Source organism: Schistocerca piceifrons, chromosome 2 (assembly GCF_021461385.2).
Source record: "Schistocerca piceifrons isolate TAMUIC-IGC-003096 chromosome 2, iqSchPice1.1, whole genome shotgun sequence".
NCBI lineage: Eukaryota > Metazoa > Arthropoda > Insecta > Orthoptera > Acrididae > Schistocerca > Schistocerca piceifrons.
Genome location: NC_060139.1, coordinates 273,146,844 through 273,170,467, shown reverse-complemented (window position 1 = coordinate 273,170,467; position 23,624 = coordinate 273,146,844).

Sequence of the window (23,624 nt, the reverse complement as noted above, 5' to 3'; positions counted from 1 at the left end):
TGTAGTTAGTGAACGAATTCTTGTCCCGTTAATGTTATGTCATTAGTCCCCAGTGCGCCCGCTCTACTGCACTCGCACTCCACTCTCCGTCATCCGAAACAGTAGAGTCTCAACCCAGGCGATTACGGCGTTACACTAACTGAATATCACACTTACGGTTTCACGTCATGTAGAGGTCATCAAATTAACTGGTGAGCTTGTTCAGAGCTCCAAGGTATATTCTTCTCTGAGTTAATACGCGTTGTTACACTTAATCAGGAAGTAACACCATTTGACGCCCTTTGATGTTTCCAATCCTGAGTGTGAGTCACACGCGCAGTGAAAGATGATTCACTACTAGTGCACAGCACAGTACTAAAAGAAATGGATTTATTATAATGTACATTCTGAGAGACACAACTAAAGGATCCTCCTGATTCTGTAGAAATGTGATGAAAGTCAAAGTCCGTCAAGAAGTAAGGTAAACTACTAGGTACACGTCCACACTCTAAGCTACATGAAATGATGCGTGATTTGGAAAATTCGTAACGGGGCAGACCAGCATCAGAGGAGGCGAAGACCGTGAGGGTGAAGGCTGATATTTTCGTGTGGCTGCTGCTGAGCATTTTCCCTGGGCGGCTGCTGAAGCACTGTTGCGGCACAGGGTAGATCCAAAGACTGACGTCAGCTGGACAGACATAGTGAGATCCTGGAGATGAAGCCACTGGGCCGAGGTGGCTTATAGTGGCTTCTAGCGGTCGGGGGACACCTAAAATATACGTCCGGCGGAAGGTTATCTGCGTAGCGTTTGGTGAGTGTGATTCGCAGATACAAGGCTGCCCCATTTACAGTGCTGCTATCATCGATGGGCACACTGCTGGTGTTAGCTTGTCAACAGGCATCTTTATGTTATCACCTATAACTCTATACGCGCAATCAGTGTCTGGACAGCCAGTGCATCCACGTTCTCCAGCAGAAGCCGCTTGCGATACAGGAATGCGACCACCTGCTAGGCTTGGGTGTTGTGCCGGTAGCAGAAAAAGCAGGCGAATGTCAGTATACGGCACTGTCCATCACGCACAGACTGCAATGGCCACTTACAGTACTGAAGACGAACAACAGTAATCTGGATTCGTCTGTCGATGCACCTCCGATACTTTGAAATTTTCTGAATGGTGCAAAGATCTTCTCGAACTTCCTTCCATGACCAATTCCCAACTCGTGTAGTTCAGCCAAAACCCATAAGTCACTTTTTACAGTCGAAGAAATGAACGGGAATGCATGGGACTTTCAGAGCCTGAGGCTGCCTTCCCCGTAGTGGTTATTGCGCATCCCTGGACACTGGGAGTGAGTTTAAAGTGAAACACACCGTACTTTAGTGCCCATATCGCCAATTTCAGTACAAATTTATGAAACAGTACATAAATTCATGCCTGTTTTGGTTATTTCCAGTGCGCACCAACAGCGTTTCGGTGCTAAAGAGTAGATTTGGCTCTGGTGTCACTGGCAGTCGATTTCTGGTGTGATATTCAAGAGACGGGTCATGGAGAGGGTGAAATCTTCATTCGGGGAGCCTCAGTCTCTGTTTTTCGTAGAGGAAACAATGAACACTGCCGGATACCTTGTTCAACTCATTGTGTTGCCATTCCTATACGTAAAAGGAAATTTACTTGCCAATAAGTAGTGCATGATACGTTCTACACAGAAATGTGGTTGCTTTTTTTGACGGTGTACATATGAGACTGGGGCAAATAGCTTCAGTTTCAAGAAAAATGTAATAATTAGAATTGTAAAGAAGGCACATGCTGAAAGCTGTCAGCACTGTCGATCCGCCTGCCTGGTACGTCTGGCTGTAGAATAATGACACTAGTTAGAAATTTGGAACACTGGTAGAAACTGACGTCGGGAAGAATCAATTTGGGTCTCCAGAGAAATACACGAAAGCGTGAGACGATATTGAACCGACATATTGTATTAGAGATAGGTTGTAGAATGGTAAACCAATGTTCATATCACTTGTAGTTTTAGAGAAAAATTTTGACAATGTTGGCTGGACTAGGCTAATTATTTACAACTTGTACAGGAACCTTACTGCAGTTACAAGCCTTGAAGGACATGTAAGGGAAGTTATAGTTCAGAAGGGGGTGAGACAAGGCTGTAGCGTCTCGCTGATGTTGCTCAATGACTATATTAATAAAGCAGTATAGAATAACAAGTATAAATTTGGAAGTGGAAGTAAAGTTCAGGGAGAAAAAAATAAAAAAAGTTTGAGGTTTGCCAATGATATTTTAGTTGTGTCAGAGACGGCACATTACTTGGAAGAAAAGTTGAACTGAATTCAAGTTTCTCGAAAGAAGCGTATAAAATGAGCATCAACAAAAGCAAAATTATGGTAACGGAATGTAGTCGAATGAAATCAGGTGATTCTGAGGGCATTAGATTAGGAAAGGGGACACTAAAGGTAGCAGATTAGTTTTGCTACTTTGACAGCAAAATAAATGATGATGCCCGAAGTAGAGAGGATATAAAATGCAGACTGGCAATAGCGAGTAAAGAAAGTCTGACGAAGAGGAATACGGTAGAATATTATACAAATTAAGGAGTTCGGAAGGCTTTCCTGATGGTATTTGTGTGGAATGTGGCTTCGTACAGAAACGAAACGTGGACAATAACTGATTCAGACAAGAAGAGAAAAGAAACTTTTGAAATGTGATGCTACAGTGATGTGCTGAAGACAGCATGAGTATATCGTATAGCTAATGAGGAGGTACTTAATGAAACTGAGAAAAAAGAAATATATGGAACAACTGGATTCAAAGAAGAATTCGATTGATAGGAAAAATCCTGAGACGTCAAGGAACAGTCAGTTTGGTGACTGTCGAGCGTATGGGGCTAAAAACTGTAAAGGGGGACATAAGCATGAGTACAGTAAGCAGGTTCACATGAATATAACTTGCTGTAGTTATTCAGAGGTGAAAAGGATCTCACAGGATAAAGAAACGTGCAGAGCGGTCTCCGGACTGAAAACTACAACACACACAGAGAAAAGTGTGAGTACAATGCATAATGCACGTATGTCAGTATTGTCGGTAACGACTGAAGCTGCCTTTCACCTTCGTTGACGTACAGTAAGGATGTTGTAAATACACTAACGGAAAAAATCGCAACACAAAAACATAAATAGCCGAGAGTAATGAAATTTATTTCGCGAATATATTTAAGTGATTAACACTGAAAAATAACAGCTTAACGCAAGGGCGAAAAACCCACTGCAAATGTGAAATACTGGTACATTAATAAGCTGTGTAACTGCCTGAATTTGAATGCAGACACGAAAATGTGCCTGCGTCGAGCTTTACTGGTGTCGAACTGCGGTTTCTGAGATGGAGTTCCCTACCTGTTGCAATTGATAAGCACCGGGACTGTGAATGCTGTTTGTGGATCACGCTGGAGTTGTCGACCGATGATGTCCCATTTACGTGCTCTATTGGAGACAGCTGTGGTGGTCAAGCAGGCTAAGGCAACATGTCAACGTTCTGTAGAGCATATTGGGTTACAGCAATGGTATGTGGACGAGCGTCTTCCTATTGGAAAACACCCCCTGGAATGCTGTTTGTGAATGACAGCTAAACAGGTCGAATCACCAGACTGTCTTACAGATTCGCAGTCATGGTGCGTGGGATAACTGTGAGAGTGCTCCGGCTGTCATACAAAATCAGACTCCAGACCATAAACTCCAGGTGTAGGTGCAGTCTGTCTAGTATGCGGACAGGTTGGTTGCAGGTTCGTCACTGGCCTCCCCTCTAACCAGCACAGAGCCATCACTGGAATCGAGGCAGACCCAGATTTCGTCAGAAAAAGCAATTCTACCCTCCCCTCCAATGAGGTCTCGCTTGAGACTACTCACTTTGCAAATGGCAGTGGTTTGGTGTTAGAGGTATGCGCGCTACAGGCCGTGTGTCTGGGAGATGTCCTTGAAGTTACCGATTTTTAACAGTTTGCTGTGTCACTGTGGTGCCAACGGCTGCTCAAATTGCTGCTGCAGATGCAGTACGATACGCCAGAGCCATACGCCTAACGCTATTGTCTTCCGTCTCGGTATTTAGGATCATCCAGTTTCTAGTAGCCCTATTACGCAACCTAGTTTAAATTTGATAGTGTCATCTTTGTTGCGTTAAAGGCATTGTTGACACATGAAGTCGCCGCGTCCTATCTCAAAGGTAACTAACGCTTACGAGCAGTACAGTGTATATTTAAAGCAAACCTGACCCGAATCTTCATAGTGGACCTGCTAGCGTCACTCTAATGCCAATGGCGTGAAATGTGAATAGACATCACAGCAACACTCCTACCAACTTTCGTTCACATCGCACAACTCATTTTTGCTGTTCGATATTCTTCCGTCAGTGTATTTAATGATACCAGAAGATGATCAGATGGTCGAAATATATGTATATCTAAAACCGCAACAGATAAAGAACAGCACTGTCAGCAGAACATACTGGTTTTGATGTAATTTTCTGTTAAGGTTTGGCTGACAATGTGTTGAGAGATTCAGCGATTAAGGAATAGTCGTTACAGGAAAGAAGGGAGGAAGTTACTTGGTAGTTCATCTTTTCGTTGATGCGGTGGCAGAAAACTGTAGCGAAGTGCAACAAGAACTAGATGATAATGATAGTTGGTGAACTGGAAGCCAACGTACAGCAAAAATGCAAACGGCTTGCGTCCAAGCGTGAGGAAAATACCATAACTTTTTGATTACGCGGTCGTAGATGAATCACTGGAAACCATCACCAGTGCTACACATTTAATGTTATGTTTCAGAAGTGTTTTTATGTTGAAATTCCACATGAAACATGTTTTAGGGAAGCTAGAACTCACGCTGAATATGAATAGAATAACTCGACAGTCACTTAGTACTCCCTCGAAAGTGGTATCTTGGAAAATCCCCGATCGAACACTTCTGGAATACTGACCGTCAATCTGCGACCATTAACACATAACGGGAAAGGATTGAAAACGACCAAAATTTGAGTGGGCGCGTCGTCATTGTTTAGTTCTGTCAGCTCGAGAGTACCACGGAGATGCCCATCTCCAGTGGCAGACGGTATAAAAGAGGCGTTGTACATCATGGACAGGGTTACGTAAAAAATTCAGACAACACGAGTCCCATTAGATACATCTCGCGAAATGGTAGTGAATGTAAAACCAGAGAATTTAGAGCTCAAGGTTTTTTTTTTTTTTTTAAACATCAGTTTTATGAGTGATTTGAAAAACTCCAACGATATCTGAGCTAGTGATGAGTCAAGAGCAATATATTCCATTAGATGCATCTAAAAAAAATGGCCTTGAAGCTAAAACCAGAGAGATACGAGATCATGTTTTCACTGAACCCTGTCTTCTGACTGGTTGGATAGGGTCCACCACAAATTCTTCTCCTGTGCCAAACTTTTCATCTCAGAGTAGCATTTGCAATCTACGTCCTCAATTATTTCCTGGATGTATTCCAATCTGTGTATTCCTCTATAGTTTTTACCCTGTATAGTACCCCCTAGTAGCTTGGAAGTACACTAAGCAGATGTAAATCGATTCAGGTTGAATTAACTTTGGGGAGATGAAGAGTGTTGCAGTGGACAGAGTGGCGTGGAGAGCTGCATCAAACAAGTCTTCTGACTGAAGATCACAACAACAACAACAACAAAACACTATGGTTGTCCGACAACCGCGCGCATTTGACGATTGGAACAGAAGAGGGATGGTCGGGTTGGGAAAGACAGCAATTTCTGCCGTCACCTCCGTTGTATAAAGTAAGATGGCTTGCAGAGTACAGATGTATGGAACATTATTTTTCTAACGGCTACCTCTAGGTCCACAAATTCATGGACATACCAGTAATCAATGTATAGCGTAGTTCATACGCACAGTTTTCTGACATATCAAGAGCACCGATATTTACAAATATATTTGACGCATGTGTGTCATTTAGAGGCAATTATTTAAGTTTTGAATAAAATCTGCCACTCTCACAGTAGTATTAATGTAATGAAAAGAGAGCGAAATAAAACCAGTAAATAGGTGAATTGGGGATGGAGCGCACTCTTCAATAGGTTGTGACATCGAAATTGGGATTTTCAGTACTGTTTTCACTCATTTATCCAGCAAGAACATCTGCTATAGACCTACAGGGAAATTTTGATTTACAAGTGACATCACTTTCTGTATAAATGCGTACGGCTGTGTTAGTATCTGTGCAAAGTAATCGTAATGGGTAGAACTCTTCCACTAGGTAGATCTGTGACAAGAACCCACAAAATTAGTTTCATCGTACTGTGACGGCAGGCGACAGCGATCGGTGAATATATGAGGTTAGCTTCTGGAACACGTGAATAATTTTGGAGCACTATCGATTTCAAAGCCAACATAAACATAAAACATTCTGAAATAGGAGTCATCTGAGACTGTGAGAGTATTGCAGTGAACAGTTCGTCCTCCATCAGCAGTGACGGTCAGGTTAATGGGATGCATCCTCATTATGGGCACCTTTTAAATATGGCTTTGTTGGACACACATTGAAAACTAATGGCCACGCAGAGCTCATCTCGGTTATTACAGCGTGCATGGCGCTTGCATTAAAGCCCTGGGGCAGCCCATTTAGCCAGGGAGTGCTGTCGGCAGTCGCGATAGATACTGTTTAGTGCGTATAACCAAATTGTTTACCGCCGCCAGAGAGCTTCATAGTTACACACTACCGACACATCGTGCAAACGCTGCGCTAATTTAGGCACGTTTATTCAGCGTAGATGAAGAGGAAGCAGGTTGCGTTATTACGTGGTGAGAAGTACTCGAACACTTGCTGACATGGCGTCAATAACAACAAAATTTGGTTTCCATTAATATGGAAGAGTCCTTAGAAGAACATGGCAGCGAAGAAGCCTAAGCCATACGATGCTTACCCATTCCTGTCTTATGCGTTATACGAAATGAAAATCTCATTCCTCAGAGTGTTTCACAACGTTGAACTGCGTTCAGGGAACTTTTTATCATCATATTGACCAATCGCTTAAGGAATATGGACCTGAAACAGTCAAAGAGAAACGAAATAGGCACTGGAGAATACGAAGAACGTAAGCGATAGAGCGGTTGATCATTATAGTGTTTAAACCACACTTCGCACCACCATGACGGATTGACTTTTTTTTTAAAGATCGTTGATCGGTTACATCTTCCTCAACACTCTTTTGGACACAGGAAATTAGTACGAACAGCCACCTGTGTAGAGGAATTAAAAATAAATTTGCATTCTCCGTGCTGTATAAAGGGCTATGCAGGTCGTACCTGGAGGAATGGTCAATACCAGCAGATACCACACGAACGATTATTCGAAACAAATGAGTCAAACACGAGCTCTAAAACGCATGCGTCAAGGGTTATGGGCACTTCTTCGTCTTCAGTACTATGAACCAAATTTCTTCTATTGGAAGGTAATTTCTTTCAGTAATTTTGTAAAGAGGTAGCAATGAACAAATCAAGAAAAGATGGTGCAGTAAACGTCAGCTCTAAAATGTACACCTTAAGAGCTAAGGGCACTTGTTCGGTAGAAGAGACATGTTTCAAACTATTTAAGATAAAGAAATGGTCATATACCTTAAAGTACGGAGTTTTGAGCCTAGAATTTATTGCTTAGATTGATCGTTCCTGCCATATCCATGAATACTAATCATTCGTCTTCGGACACCCTGTACAGCGTTCAAACATCGCTTTAAGCATGTGGCTTGGGTAAGCTGTTAAATGTGCCTCGAAGTGTCAGCTGAAGCTTAGAAACCTCGCGCGTGTATGGTTTATAGTAATAAGTGATGTCAACATGCGAAGTGGGCCGCAGAATCGGCGTACAACTCAGTGACCCTGTGGCTTACTCGCTTACGACCAATCGGCTATTCAGATCATTGTCTAGGGAGCGCTTGTCCTATGAAATATAACAACACGGAGATTCTAGCATGCGCTTCCAGCCATTAGGACAGTGTTATTAAGAAAGCAGTTTCAATTAAATCAGCAAGTAACATTGTACATAGAGGTTTTTGCTTAAATGCTGCTAGGATACCTGCTCGGCTATTGTCAGAAAACAGAGGGACAGAGTTAGTGCTATAACATCCACTGTCCCATTGTTTTCACTATCGATAACTTCTGGGTTCAGTCATCTTTGGTTGTGTTGTGGCGTTGGTGTTAACAGTGTGTGTGTGTGTGTGTGTGTGTGTGTGTGTGTGTGTGTGTTTCTTCTTAGGTCTTCAACCATCATGTTGAATAACAGCACTAGCCATCCATTTCTGTCTTCGGTCTTCCTCTTGAGAGCGCTTTAAGTGGTGCAGCTGGTATCCTCCATGATCTGCTTGATGTATTCTAGCTTCGCCCTGCCTGTTGTATTTTTCCCTTCTATTGTGCATTCAATGACACGTCTAATGATACTATCATGTCTGAGCAGATGGCCGACCAACGTGTTCCTTCTGTGTTGGATAAACTGCAAGAGACACGGCTTCTCTTCCTCCACTCTGTGATCGCCTCTTTGTTTGATATCTTCTCTACCCAGGAAACCTTGAGCATCCTGCAGTAGATCACAACTCACAGGCCATTATTTTATGCTCTTCTGCTTCTCCGAGTTTTCCTATTTCACTTCCTTACAGCAGCACACTTCACATTTTTAAGAGTATTTTTCTGAAATGTTAATCTATGCTGCTTCACGCGAAAAGATTACTTCTATTGTTAAAAGCAGCTTTTGACTGGTGGATTCGCCTTACAATGTCCTATCTCGATCTTCCGTTTGATGTAATGTTACTCCCTAGATAGGCAAAGGATTTGACAGCCTCGAGTCGCTCATTGATTAGATAGCATTGGGCAACGGCATTTTGTCTGCTCACCCCTGAGATTTTTATGTTAACTTTATTAATCTCTTTATTATAGGAAAGACTATGGGTGGCTTCTGTCTGGGCCAGCATCGCTTCTTATTGTTCTACACCTTCACTGAATACTTCGATATCATCAGCAAATCTCAGCAAGTATACCATGAATTTTAATTCCTCGTAAGGATCCTTCTCCCGGACTTCACATACTGCTATCTGAAAGTATCTGTTCAACAAGACGGAGAGAGTGAACAGCCCTGTCGTACACCTTGCTTTTTAGTAGGTTCTTCTTTATGTTCTTCACAACTTACCACAGCCACCTATTCTCTTTACTATCTCTACATTACTCTTCTCCCCTTATTCTTTACACCACTCTCTCTCAGCATCTTAAAAAGAACTCCACGCCGTCAAATGTTTTTCCTTGTCAAAAGACTATCCCGCCAAATGATTTTTCTAAGTTGATGATTGCAATATGCACTCAGCCAAAGAAACAGATACAGCCATACGCATTCTTATAAAGAGACGTGTAAACAGGCAGAAGACGACGTTACGGTCGGAAACACTTATATGTGACAACAAGTGTCTGGCGTAATAGTTAGATCGGTTACTGCTGCTACAGTGACAGGTTATCAAGCTTTAAGTGAACTTGAACGCGGTGTTATAGTAGGCGCACGAGCGATGGGGCGCAGTATTTCCGAGGTAGCGATGAAGTGGGCATTTTCCCTAACGACCATTTCACGAGTGTACCGAGAATATCAGGAATCCGGTAAAACATCAAATCTCCGACATCGCTGCGGCCAGAAAAAGATCCTGTAAGAACGGGACCAACGACGACTGAAGGTAGACAGAACTGCATCTCTTCCGCAAATTACTGCAGATTTCAATGATGGGCCAGCTCCGAGTGTCAACGAGAAATCATGATACGGGCTTTCAGAGCCGAAGGCCCACTTGTGTACCTTTGATGACTGCACGACAGAAAGCTTAACGCATCGCCTGGTCCCGTCAACACCGACAGTGGACTGTTGATGACTAGAAATATGTTGCTTGGTCGGACGAGTCTCGTTTCAAATTGTATCGAGCGGATGGACGTGTACGGGTAGGGAGACAACCCTATGAATCCATGGACCCTGCATGTCAGCACAGGACTGTTCAAGTTGGTGGAGGCTCTGTAATAGCGTGGAGAGTATGCAGCTGGAGTGGCATGGGACCCCTGAAACGTCTAGATACAACTATGAGAGGCGAGACGTACGTAAGCATCCTGTCTGATCACCTGCATCCATTCATGTCCATTGTGCATTCCGACGGACGTGGGCAATTCCAGCAGGACAACACGACACTCCACACGTTCAGAACTGCTACAGAGTGGCCCCAGGAATTCTCTTCTGAGTTTAAACACTTCCGCTGGCTGTCAAACTCCCCAGACACGAACATTTGTGAGCATATTTGTGATGCCTTGCAACGTGCTATGCAGAAGAGATACTCTTACGGATTTGTGGACAGCCCTGCAGGATTCACGATGTCAGCTCCCTCCAGCACCACTTTAGAAATTAGTCGCGTCCATGCCACGTCGTGTAGCTGCGCTTCCGCGAGTTCGCTGGGGCCCCATACGATATTAGGCAGGTGTACCAGTTTCTTCGGCTGCTCAGCGTATTACACACATTTTTCAAGGTTCTTTCGCTTAACTCTGGGATAACATCAGCAAATTTCGGCATGTTTATTTTCTTACCGTGAATTCTAATTCCTCGTATAGGTCCTAGTTTCTCCCTAGCTTCATCTGTTGCCCAATGAATGTATCCGTTGAACAAGGCAGGAGACAGTCAGCAGCCCTTTCATGCTCGCTCCTTTATAGCAGGTTCTGCTTGATGTTCTCCACACCTTATCACAGCCACCTCTTCTTTCTACAGTTTCTGCTTTATTTTTCTGTCCTTGTACTTTATGCCAATCTCTCTCAGCATCTTGAAAATCCGCCGCCGGTCTATTATGTCCAGTTCTTTTTCTAAGTCGATGAAGACAATGTACGTGTCTTGAATCTCCTTTCTCTCAACAATTATTCACGATCCGAATATTACTTCTCGTGTGCCTGCACCTCTTCTAAAGCCCAACTGGTCGTCCGTGATCATTGAATCTATCTTACATTCTGTCCTCATTATAACGAAAGAGGTCAATGTCCTCGAGGCATGTGTTCCCAGACTGAGGGCCTATATTGTTCACATCTGTTTTTAGGTGCTTTCTTTGGTACTGGCACTGTGATGCATTCTTTAAAGTCTGTTGGGAGCTCCATGGTTTTGTACATAATTTGTGTGAGACGGAATAGTTCTTCATGTAGCTATTCTCCAGCAGCCTTGATGAATTATGCAGGTATATCTTCAACGGCTTTCTAAGATTTTAGCTGCTGGTGTGCAAGGTCGGATTCGTCGCGCAAGAAATAACGTTCCTCTCCTTACGGACGTTTTCCTCAGCATTCTCCAGTTACATAAATTCATTATTTCCTACATATAGTTTTTAAAAGTATTCTTTCGAACTTTGTACTACATCTTCCTACTCGCACAACGCTACTCCATATTTTTTTGGACTACACTGCATTTTATTTGTCTGCTTCCAAAGAACTGTTTAGCTGATGTATACGCATATTCCAGATTTTCTACCTTTATTATTTCCTTAACCCCTCTGAATCGCTTCTCCAGGAATTTGGTGTTTACTTTTCTTTTTTTTTACTCTTGATTGATTTCATTCCTCAGCGCTCTATATTGCCTTTGTCCTCCCTATTGTATCACTATACGTATTAATTTTATTTTTGTTATGCTTTCTGTAATCCATTATTTTTTTATGCTTTGCCTTCTTTCTCCCAACTACTTCGTTTGCTGCTGGTAAGATATTGATTTCAAGAAGTCCCATGTTTCTTCAACAATCCTGGTTTTCATCATAACTGTAGCCAAGCATATTTGTTCCTCGTATCTCAAACAAACCACATCATCCTTTAGTCTCTTCAGAAATGGGTTTCTCGCAAGTTCTTTTGTTATGGGTTTTGTATTTTACATCACTTTCTCCTGTCACTATATTATGGTCACTAACAATATCTGTGCCTGGGTAACTTCTGCAGTCTCTTATTTGACTGCGGAACCTTAGTCTAACTAGAATGAAGTCCATCTGATATCTCTTCCTACCTTCAGGGACTTTACATGTCTACCTTCTCTGTGGATGCTGCTGAAACCACTTGTTAAATATTACTAGTTGATGCTCTGTACAGACTTCTACCAAGCTATCTCCACGTTCATTTCTTTCTCCAAGGTCCCACTATAGTACCATCTCTTCCTTCTCCCATAGATGCATTCCAATCTCCCATAAAGTTTACAGCAGCTTTCATCTCGATGTACACTCCTTCCATTTCTTCATCATCATCATAGTTTGATGTCGACATGTACACCTGGATTATCAATGCCTTATCTGTTTCGTGTCCAACTATACAAGTGGAATTCTGCCCCTATTTGTTGGTAACCATCTGCTCTACAAGTCTGATCTTCTTGGAAAGGACCACTCCTCTCCCCCCTTCTCACGGGCACTCCTCCATCCAGCAAGTCTCAGTAGTCGCAACTCCAACGTGTGGCCACGTAATCTGCCTCACTCCTGATAGGTCCAGCTTGAGTTTCTATGGCTTGCCACACCTCAGAAGTGTGAGGGCATTCCATGTTGCGATTCGTTTTCTTGTGTTTTTCATAGCATGTATTTTACGGGAAGCACAGACTTTAGCATTCCCATTTAGGAGATCCGAATGCGGACCTATTCCGACATCTTTTGCAAAAGTAAGTACACATTCATTTCTCAAGTGAAACGAAACAGCTGATCCTAACGATATCCGGTGGATCTTTAGTTTGATGGTTTCCTCCTACCTTCCATAGCTGTGCCGTTCACTCGAGAAGAATTCTTCCGTCTTCATGAGGGGTATATCCTTCCAAGGGCTAGAGTTTGTCCTGGATCTGTACCGTCTCATCCGACCACCAAAGTGGCCGTTGGCGCTTAGTAGAGTGGGATTCCTTATCTCTGGAATAATTTTGCCGTGTGCTCATTAACCACTTCTCGCAAACGTTGCCCACTCTCTGACACAGGTAAGCGAGCATCAGGATTTTTCTTTCATCGAGACTTGGAACCAGACGGCATTTCCTAGTCTCTCCAGTACTTTAGAGAGACTAGGTTAGAACTAAGACTGAAAAGTCCGTAGTCAGACCGAGATTTTATCCTGCGACCTATCGGTTTCAACTCGCTTTAAGGCCGTGTTACACTATCGTATTTATTTGACACGGAAATCTGATCAAGTATTCGTCAAATGTCTTTGAAAGAGATATTTGGCGGGGTGCTAAAAAGGGGTATTACAGTGTCGACATCATTTTCGTCAAATTTAAAGATGACGGACAATAACTGCTTGTTATTATGCGCTGCATTGTGCGTGTATTTGGAAGAAAAGCGGCGGAAAAAAAGGAAACGTACTTGGGTGGAGCCTGGGTATTACGTCGAGATCGTAAAAGCATTCAGCAAAGTTTGTTACGGGAGCTGCAACTGGAGGAGTCAAGTCTTATATAAATTACTTGCGAATGGGTGAGACCGCATTTCAGTATTTGCTCAGTAGAGTGGCTTCTCACATTACGGAAAAGAATACTTGTTTGAGAAATGTTGTACGTGCAGGACAGGATCTCCTTGATTTCTTGATGCAGGAGAGAGCTGCTCTAGTAGAACGCGAGTATCACTTTTCAAGTTAACAAAAATAATTCGAGAAATGTATGAAGCGATTTCCAGAGCACTGAAGGGGAAAAATCTGAAGGTAAACATATGTTTATTACGCAAAAGGGGCCAACACTTGGTTCAAGAATCATGAAAGAAGAGGCCTGGAGACACTGGAACGTTTCAGATGGATTATATAATGGCAAGACAGAGATTTAGGAACCGGGTTTTTAAATGTAAGACATTTCCAGGGGCAGAGGTGGACCCTGACCGCAATTTACTGGTTATGAAGTGCAGAGCAAAACTGATGAAATTGCGAAAAGGTGGGAATTTAAGGAGAAGGGACCTGGATAAACTGAAAGAACCAGAGGCTGTAGAGAGTTTCAGAGAGAGCATTAGGGAACCATTGCCAAGAACAAGGGCAAGGGCAAGGGCAAGGAATACAATAGAAGAAGAATGGGTAGCTTTGGGAAACGAAATAGTGAAAGCAGCAGAGGATCAAGTAGGTAAAAAGACGAGGGCTAGTAGAAATCCTTGGGTAACGGAAGATATATTGAATTTCATTGATGATAGGAGGAAATATAAAATGCAGTAAATGAAGCAGGAAAAAAGGAATACAAATGTCTCAAAAATGAGATCGACAGAAAGTGCAAACCGGCTAAGCAGGGATGACTTGAGGACTAATGTAAGGATGTAGAGGCATGTATCACTAGCGGTAAGATAGATATTGCCTACAGGAAAATTAAAGAGGCCTTTGGAGAAAAGAGAACCACTTGTACGAATATCAAGAGCTCAAACGGGATACCAGTACTGAGCATAGAAGGGAACGAAGAAAAGTGGAGGGGGTATACAGAGGGTCTATACAAGAACCATGTACTTGACGACAATATTACGGAAATGGAAGACGAAGTAGATGAAGATGAAATGGGAGATATGACACTGCGTAAAGAGTTTGACAGAGCACTGAAAGACCTAAGTCGAAGCAAGGACCCAGGAGAAGACAACATTCCATTAGAACTACTGACAGTCTTGGGAGAGCCAGTCCTGACAAAACTCTACCATCTGGTGAGCAAGATGTATGAGACAGGCGAAATACCTTCAGACTTCAAGAAGAATATAATAATTCCAACCCCAAAGAAAGCAGCTTTTGACAGATGTGTATTTTACCGAACTATCAGTTTAATAAGTCACAGCTGCAAGATACTAACGCGAATTCTTTACAGACGAATGGAAAAACTGGTAGAAGCCGACCTTGGAGAAGATCAGTTTGGATTCCGTAGAAATGTTGGAACACATTAGGCAATACTGACCTTACGACTTATTTCAGAAGTAAGATTAAGGAACGCAAACCTACGTTTCTAGGATTTGCAGACTTAGAGAAAGCTTTTGACAATATTGACTGGAATACTCTCTTTCAAATTCTAAAGGTTGCAGGGGTACAATACAGGGAGCGAAAGGCTATTTCGAATTTGTACAGAAATAAGATAGCAGTTACAAGAGTCGAGGGGCATCAAAGTGAAACAGTGGTACGGAAGGGAGTGAGACAGGGTTGTAGTCTATCCCCGATGATATTCAATCTGTATATCGAGCAAGCCGTAAAGGAAACAAATGAAAAATTCGGAGTGGGAATTAAAATCCGTGGACAAGAAATAAAAACTTTGAGGTTCGCCGATGACATTGTAATTCTCTCAGAGACAGCAAAGGACCTGGAAGAGCAGTTAAACGGAATGGACAGTGCCTTGAAAGGAGGACATAAGATGAACATCGACAAAAGCAAAACGAGGATAATGGAAGGTAGTCGAATTAAATCAGGCGATGTTGAGGGAATTTGATTAGGAAATGAGAAACTTAAAGTAGTAAAGGAGTTTTGCTATTTGGGGAGCAACATAACTGATGATGGTCGAAGTAGAACGGATATAAAATGTAGAATGGCAATGGGAAGGAAAGCGTTTCTGAAGAAGAGAAAACAATGAAGAAGATATAAAAACTTTGAGGTTTGCTGATGACATTGTAATTCTGTCAGAGACAGCAAAGGACCTGGAAGAACAGTAGAACGGAATGGACAGTGTCTTGTAAGCAGGATATAAGATGAACATCAACAAAAGCAAAACGAGGATAAAGGGATGTATTCCAATTAAATCGGGTAATGCCGAGGGAATTAGATTAATAAATGAGACACTTAAAGTGGTAGATGTGTGTTGCTATTTGGGGAGCAAAATAACTGATGATGATCGAAGTAGAGAGGATATAAAATGCAGACTGGCATTTGCGGGGAATGTGTTTCTGAAGAAGAGAAATTTGTTAACATCGAGTATAGATTTATCCGGCTTTTCTAAAAGTATCTGTGTGGAGTGTAGCCATTTATGGATGTGAAACATGGACGATGAACAGTTTAGACAAGAAGAGAATAGAAGCTTTAGAAATGTGGTGCTACAGAATAATGCTGAAGATTAGATGGGTAGATCACGTAATTTATGAGGAGGTACTGAACAGAACTGGGAAGAAGAGGAATTTGTGGCACAATTTGACTAGACGAAGGGATCAGTTGGTAGGAGATGTTCTGAGGCATCATGGGATCACCAATTTAGTACTGGAGGGCAACGTGGAAGGTAAAAATCGTAGAGGGAGACCAAGAGATGAATGGACTAAGCAGATTCAGAAGGATGTAGGTTGCAGTAGGTACTGGGAGATGTAGAAGCTTGTACAGGATAGAGTAGCATGGAAATCTGCATCAAACAGGTCTCTGGACTGAATACCACGACAAGAACAACATTGGCAAGGAGCACTTGTTTTGTTTTTGAATAATTTAATTAATAAAGGTAGTGTTTCCACAAATACAAATAATAAAATTACGAAACAGATGAAATGATTTTTAACTCGTGGCATCCAGAATTCAAAAATAAAGAAAGTAAAATGGAGACTTATGGCCTTTTTTTAGAGTGTGACCACTTCCTCTATTCCGGCTCGCTCAAAAGCTGCCAGGATATTTCCAAATGTATAGGCGGATGGCTGTAAACTGTGGATCATGATGTGAAGTTGGCAGCCAATCAGAACATGGTTACAGCATACATTTTGCCCATTGTTCAACCCCACCACCCCAGTCGAAGTAAGTTTATTAAAAGGAGTCCCAAACCTCACCTGTCCCTATTTTGAAGCAATGTTTACAAATACACTAAAGAGAAGTCAAATAGCGGTAGCTACGCAAGCGCTTCAAGCGGTGGCATTTCACACTGCAGTGAACAGAAGACGAACGACTTTAATGATAAAATCTACGGTGAGGCTCTAGATTTGAGCCGCGCGGTGTAGCGGGCAGTCTAGAGCGCCTTGTCATGGTTCGCGCGTCTCCTCCCGTCGGAGGTTCGATTACTCCCTTCACGCATCGGTGAGTCTGTTATCCCTAGCTTATGTTAATTTCAGTTAGATTAAGTAGCATGTAAGCTTAGGGACCAATGACCTCAGCGGTTTGGTCCCGTAAGACCTTACCACAAATTTCCAATTTTTTTTTCTAGATTTGCCTCGTACATACACTACTGCCCATTAAAATTGCTACACCAAGGTGAAATGCAGATGATAAATTGGGTATTCATTGGACAAATATATTATATCAGAACTGACATGTGATTAAATTTTCACGCGATTTGGGTGCACACATTCTGAGAAATCAGTACCCAGAACAACCACCTTTGGCCATAATAACGGCCTTGATACGCCTGGGCATTGAGTCAAACAGAGCATGGATGGCGTGTACAGGTGCAGTTGCCGATGCAGCTTCAACACGTTACCACAGTTCATCAAGAGTAGTCACTGGCGTATTGTGACGAACCAGTTGCTCGGCAACCATTGAGCAGATATTTTCAATTAGTGAGAGATCTGGAGAATGTGCTGGCCAGGGCAGCAGTCGAACATTTTCTGAATCCAGAGAGGCCCGTACAGGATCTGCAACATGCGGTTGTGCGTTATACTGCTCAAATATAGGGTTTCGCAGGGATCGAATGGAGGGTAGAGCCACGGGTCGTAACACATCTGAAATGTTGCGTCCACTGTTCAAAGTGCCGTCGGTGCGAACAAGAGGTGACCGAGACGTGTAACCAATGGCACCCCATACCAACACGCTGGGTGATACGCCAGTATGGCGATGACGAATACACGCTGCCAATGTGCATTTACCGCGATGTCGCCTAACACAGATGCGACCATTATGATGCTATAAACAGAACCTGGATTCATCCGAAAAAAATGACGTTTTACCATTCGTGCACCCAGGTTCGTCGTTGAGTACACCACCGTAGGCGCTCCTGTCTGTGATGCAGCGTCAAGGGTAACCGCAGCCATGGTCTCCGAGCTGATAACGTCATCGAACTGATCGTGCAGATGGTTGTTGTATTACAAACGTCCCCATCTGTTGACTCAGGGGTCGAGACGTGGCTGCACGATCCGTTACAGCCATGCGAATGAGATGCCTCTCATCTCGACTGCTAGTGATACAAGGCCATTGGGATCCAGCACTGCGTTCCGTATTACCCTCCTGAACCCACCGATTCCATATTCTGCTAACAGTCATTGGATCTCGATCAAAGCGCGCATCTATGTCGCCATACGATAAACCGCTATCGCGATAGGCTACAATCCGACCTTTATCAAAGTCGGAAACTTGATGGTATGTATTTCTCCTCCTTACACCAGGCAACTGCTGTTTGTGTATGAGAAATCGGTTGGAAACTTTCCTCATGTTAGCGCGTTGTAGGTGTCGCCACCGGCGCCTACCTTGCATGAATGCTCTGAAAAGCTAGTCATTTGCATATCACAGCATCTTCTTCTTGTCGGTTTAATTTCGCGTCTTTAGCACGTCGTCTTCGTGGTGTAGCAATTTTAATGGCTGGTAGCGTATTTCTTTGACGAAAGACGAAATTTGACAAGGTCCCCTCTTATACTGTCAGATGCCTTTGACGTAAATTTTTGACGTATCAACTTTCACAAAGAAATATGACACTGTAATACCGGCCTTACGGCTGAATCACAAGGCCCGATTCGTGTGCAGACAGTTCATGTATACGGGACTTGAGCGTCTCCCGGCGTGCACAATATTAAAATAACTTACGGGAATGAAGCCTGGTTTATGTTGTGTTTCCGAAATTGCTCTGAATACCGAGGATTTAAGCGTTCACTTTCTGCGGTTTTGACTTAAACATGACAGGGTGTTCAGCTGTCGAAATATCGGCAGTCTTCGACGGCGTCACCCGGCTGAATTCTCTTAAGTTATTCGAACATTGTACACGTCGGTAGAAACTAAAGTCTCGTGTACGTGAACTATCTGTACACGTGTCGGGCCTGGTGATCTAGAGATAAATCATGTGTCTTGAAACCGAGAGGCCGGAGGATAGAATCTCGGTCAGACTATGGATTTTCCATTATTCGTTCTAAACTAACCTTTACCACTCAGCAATTTGGGAAAGCTGCCACAAACAACACCTGGTTTTGATGTCACGTTAAACTATACGTCTCCTTTTTCGTAGTTGGATAACTGGCACAGGTTAGAGTCACGGAAGTTTTCGAAGTGGCGTCCAGTAGAACGATTTTCTCCCTCGATCCATGCGGATTATCTATACCCATAATGAAGAGTTTATGGAACCCTCAGAGCGCTAGCCCAACAAGTATTCGTCCGGTTTGTTTTAGTCGTCAGTCTTCCGTCTGGTTTAATGCGACTCACCACCAATCCCTTTTCGTGCCATCCTGCGCATCTGAGTGTAGCAACCTATGTCCTCAATTATTGGTTGGATGTGTGCGAGTCTCTGTCTTCCACTACAGTCTTTCGCCTCTACAGCTTCCTCTAGTTACATGGAAGATATTCCTACTGTCTATTCGTCTTGGCAGTGTTGTACACCTATTCTGCAGAAAACCTCCTCATTTCTTATCACTTGTCTGCTCCTAATTTTCGACATTATTCCATAGCAGTAGATCTAGTTCTCTTCTTTTCCAGTTTTCACACAGCGCATAAATCAATACCATACAGTGCTGTGCTCCAAACGTACATCTCGGAAATTTTTTCCTGGCTTCGTCGGTCATGTGTTATTTTCCTACAGACATACCAGAATTCCTTTACTTCATTGTTACCAACTTTAATATTAACTTTCTCTCTATTCTAAACCACGCTACCTTCCATTACATTCCTCTTTCCTCGGTTTACTCCAAGTCTGTATTCTATACCCATTGAACCATTCGATTTGAAAGATCGTGCGTTCTTCTTTACTATCACTTAGTGTAGAAGTGCCACAAAAGAATCTTATAACTGGCATTCTTTCGTCTAGAATTTTCGTACCAATCTTGGGCTTTCCTTCTGATGCCGTTATTGCTTCTTCGACGTATAGATTGAACAGAAGGGCAAAAGACCATGTCGTTGTCTTACACAGATTTTTTTTTTGAGCATTTCGTTCTTGGTCTTCCTTTTTTATTCTTTAGATTCGTGTACAAATCATATAAAATCCATCTTTCTCTGTAGCTTACTCTTATACTTCTCAGTCGAACATTCTTTCGAGGTCGAAAAATCCTATAACACTTCGTCTTCAGGCCACGAGTGGCCTACCGGGACCATCCGACCACTGTGTCGTCCTCAGCGGAGGATGCGGATAGCAGGGGCGTGTGGTCAGCACACCGCTCTCCCAGTCGTTATGATGGAATTCGTGACCGAAGCCGCTACTATTCGGTCAAGTAGCTCCTCAATTGGCATCAAGAGGCTGAGTGCACCCCGAAAAATGGCAACAGCGCATGGCGGCCTGGATGGTCACCCATCCAAGTGTCGACCACTCCCGACAGCGCTTAACTTCGGTGATCTCACGGGAACCGGTGTATCCACTGCGGCAAGGCCGTTGCCCGAAAAATCGTATGCGCCCACAACTTTGTACCTCTGCTGCGAAACTATCGTTTATCAGTTTGCAATAGTAAGTATACAGGGCCTAAAACTTACACGGCAGATATAGTGGAAATGGAAAGTGCTACTGATGTACGGTTTTCACAGGATGGATTGGTAGCCAAGGGCTCATATTATTAAGCAATCAACAGATTGTAATAAGAAAGTTTATTTTTTATGCAAACATAGAGGTTTTTTATATATACCAGTGCCCATTGACATTAAAAAACAAAGTATGGGGTAAGTTAGTGGTGTCTGTTGTAGGATTTTAGTGGAAGTCGTTTACGAGATATCACATTTTGAAAATTTTACAAACCGATTGGTGTTTGTGCCATTCAAGCTACTTAGGTGCTAGGTACGATGTTGTTATCATTGCTTACAGTGTGCTTGCATGTTCCTTGCATGGAAGGCAACTTGTTTGTCAGTTAGTGTGCGACAGTCCAAGCAGTAGGTCGTGAGTGAGCAATGGGATTTACCAATGCAGAGAAAGTTGACATGCTCTTGATGTACAAAAAGTACAGGAAGAAAGCAGTTCACTCTTGTACTGTGTATGCGGCAAGATATTCCAATAGACGTCAACCATCTCGGCAATTATTTATCAGCCTCTTCAACCAGTTACGTGGAAGTGGTAGTACAACAGCTAGACAGCGTAACAGAATAGGGGACATCAATGTTCTTGTTGCTGTTGTTTTTGATCCACACGTTAGCTCCCGCGTAAACACACTAAAAAGTGGTCTCTATCAAAAGTTGCATTGTAACGATTATGAGAATCTTGTTAACTTCTGTACATGTTCATTAAGACAGGATACTCCAGATGTATCACGTATCTTGTTTAGTGAAGAAGTTACATTTACCATTAATGGCCAGGTAAACCGTCGAAACACACACTATTGGTCTGCTGAGAACCCACATTGGCTTCGTCAGATGGAACGTGAGCGTCCACGGATTGTAAACACTTGGTATGGGATAGGGAACCGCCAGCTCATACGCCCGTTTCTCATAGACGTTAACACTGAACGCGCATAAGTATCTCAGCTTCCTAATAACCATCTTCCGCGTATACTAAAACATTTTCCCTTTCAGACTAGGAAGAATCTATGGTACCTACGTGATGGCTGCCCAGCTCATAGTGCACGCAGTGCTACAGCATGTCTTCACAAATTGTTGCCAATCAGTTGAATTGGACGCAAGGAACCTGTACCCCGGCCTGACCATTCTCCGGATTTGACTCTTGTAGACGTTTTTCTATGGGGAAAGCTGGAAGACGCTATCTGCAAGGACATACCTAGTACATCTGATGGTAAGCAACGATGTATAAGTACAGCCTTCTAGATCATCTTCGCTGAAATGCTAGCACATGATGTAGCAGTCGTTCCGCAACAGAGTGAAAACGTGCAATACCATTGCCAGTGTTCATTTTGAACACAACTTGTAGTGATAAACTGTTTCGTTACTTGTCAGAATCCACGTATCTAGCGTATGCACTTGTGTTGTTCTACGCCGTGTGCTACCACAGGAACTGTACAAGTGTCGGAGTTGGAACGTTTCAAAATACGATATCTCGTAAACGATTCGCACTAGAAGTCTGCAACAAACGCCACTGACATTCTAATTTACTCTACTTTCAGTCTGTTAATGGCAATAGCCATTGCTCCACTTAAAAACACACTTTGTAGTTCATTACAGTCTGTTGATTCGCTAATAATACCAGCCCCTGACTGCCAATTCATTCCGTGAAAACCGGACATCAGTAACATTTCCCATTTCCGCAATATTTCCGATGCAATATTTCCCTGTACACATACATGAGTCGGTAGCGTTAAGGGGATTGATATGCGTGACAGCATCTATCACGACGGGCCGTACAAGGAATTTTAAGGAAGCTAGGAAGATATATTTGCTCAGCAAGGATGACAGGATACAGATTTCAGAATATCTCAGTGGTCAGCATCAATTATGCTGTGACGAGGACCAAGTTGTGGAGAACAAATGGAAAAAGTTAGAAGGCATCGTTCAATATGCCCTAGACAAGTATGTTCCGAGTAAGGTTTTAAGGCATGGGAAAGATCCACCATGCTTAAATAACCGTCTTAGAAATACGCTACGTAAACAAAGAGCACTTGATCTTTGATTCAAGAGAAGTAAAAACCTCGCTAAAAAAAAAAAAAAACTGAACGAAGCGAAAATGAGCGTAAGGAGAGCAATGAGAGAAGCGTTCAGTGATTTTGAATGTGAGACGTTGTCAATCGATCTGAGTAGAAACTCTAAGAGATTTTGGTCGTATCTAAAATAAGTAAGTGGGTCAAAATCATCTTTTCATTCTCTCAGCTACCACACCGACACCGAAACCCAAGATAACAGAGAGAAGGCCGAAATACAGAATTCGATCTTCCGAAGTTGTTTCACCGCGGAAGATCGTAACACTGTCCCTTCTTTCAATCATCGTACAAACGTCGAAATGGCAGATACTGAGATAACCGATCGCGGAAGTGAAAAGCAGCTACAATCGCTTAGTAGTGGAAAGGCGTCAGGAGCAGATGAGATACCTATAAGATTCTATAAAGATTATGCGAAAGAGCTTGCACCCGTTCTGGCAGTAATTTATCGTAGATCGCTTGAGCAACGTAAGGTACCTAACGACTGGACAAAAATCACAGGTCATTCCTGTTTGTAAGAAAGCCCTTAAGACAAATCCACACAATTATAGATCTATATCGTTGACGTCAATCTGTTGTAGAATTTTGGAACATGTTTTATGCTCAAGAAATATGACGTTCTTGGAAACTGAACAGTTCCTCTACAAAAACCAACATGGATTTCGCGAACAGAGGTCATGCGAAACTCAGTTCCATTTGTTCCTCCATGAGATCCACAGCTCAGTGGACAAAGGCGCTCTGGTTGATGCCGTGTTCATTGATTTGAGCAAGGCTTTTGACACCGTCCCGCATAGCCGTTTAATGAAAAAAAATACGAGCTTACGATGTATCGGAGCAGACCTGCCACTGGATTCAAGACTTTCTTGCAGATGGAACTCAACACGTCGCTCTTAACGGAACAAAATCGACAGATGCAAAGGTAATATCCGGAGTACTACAGGGAAGTGTGATGGGACCGTTGCTGTTAACAATATAAATAAA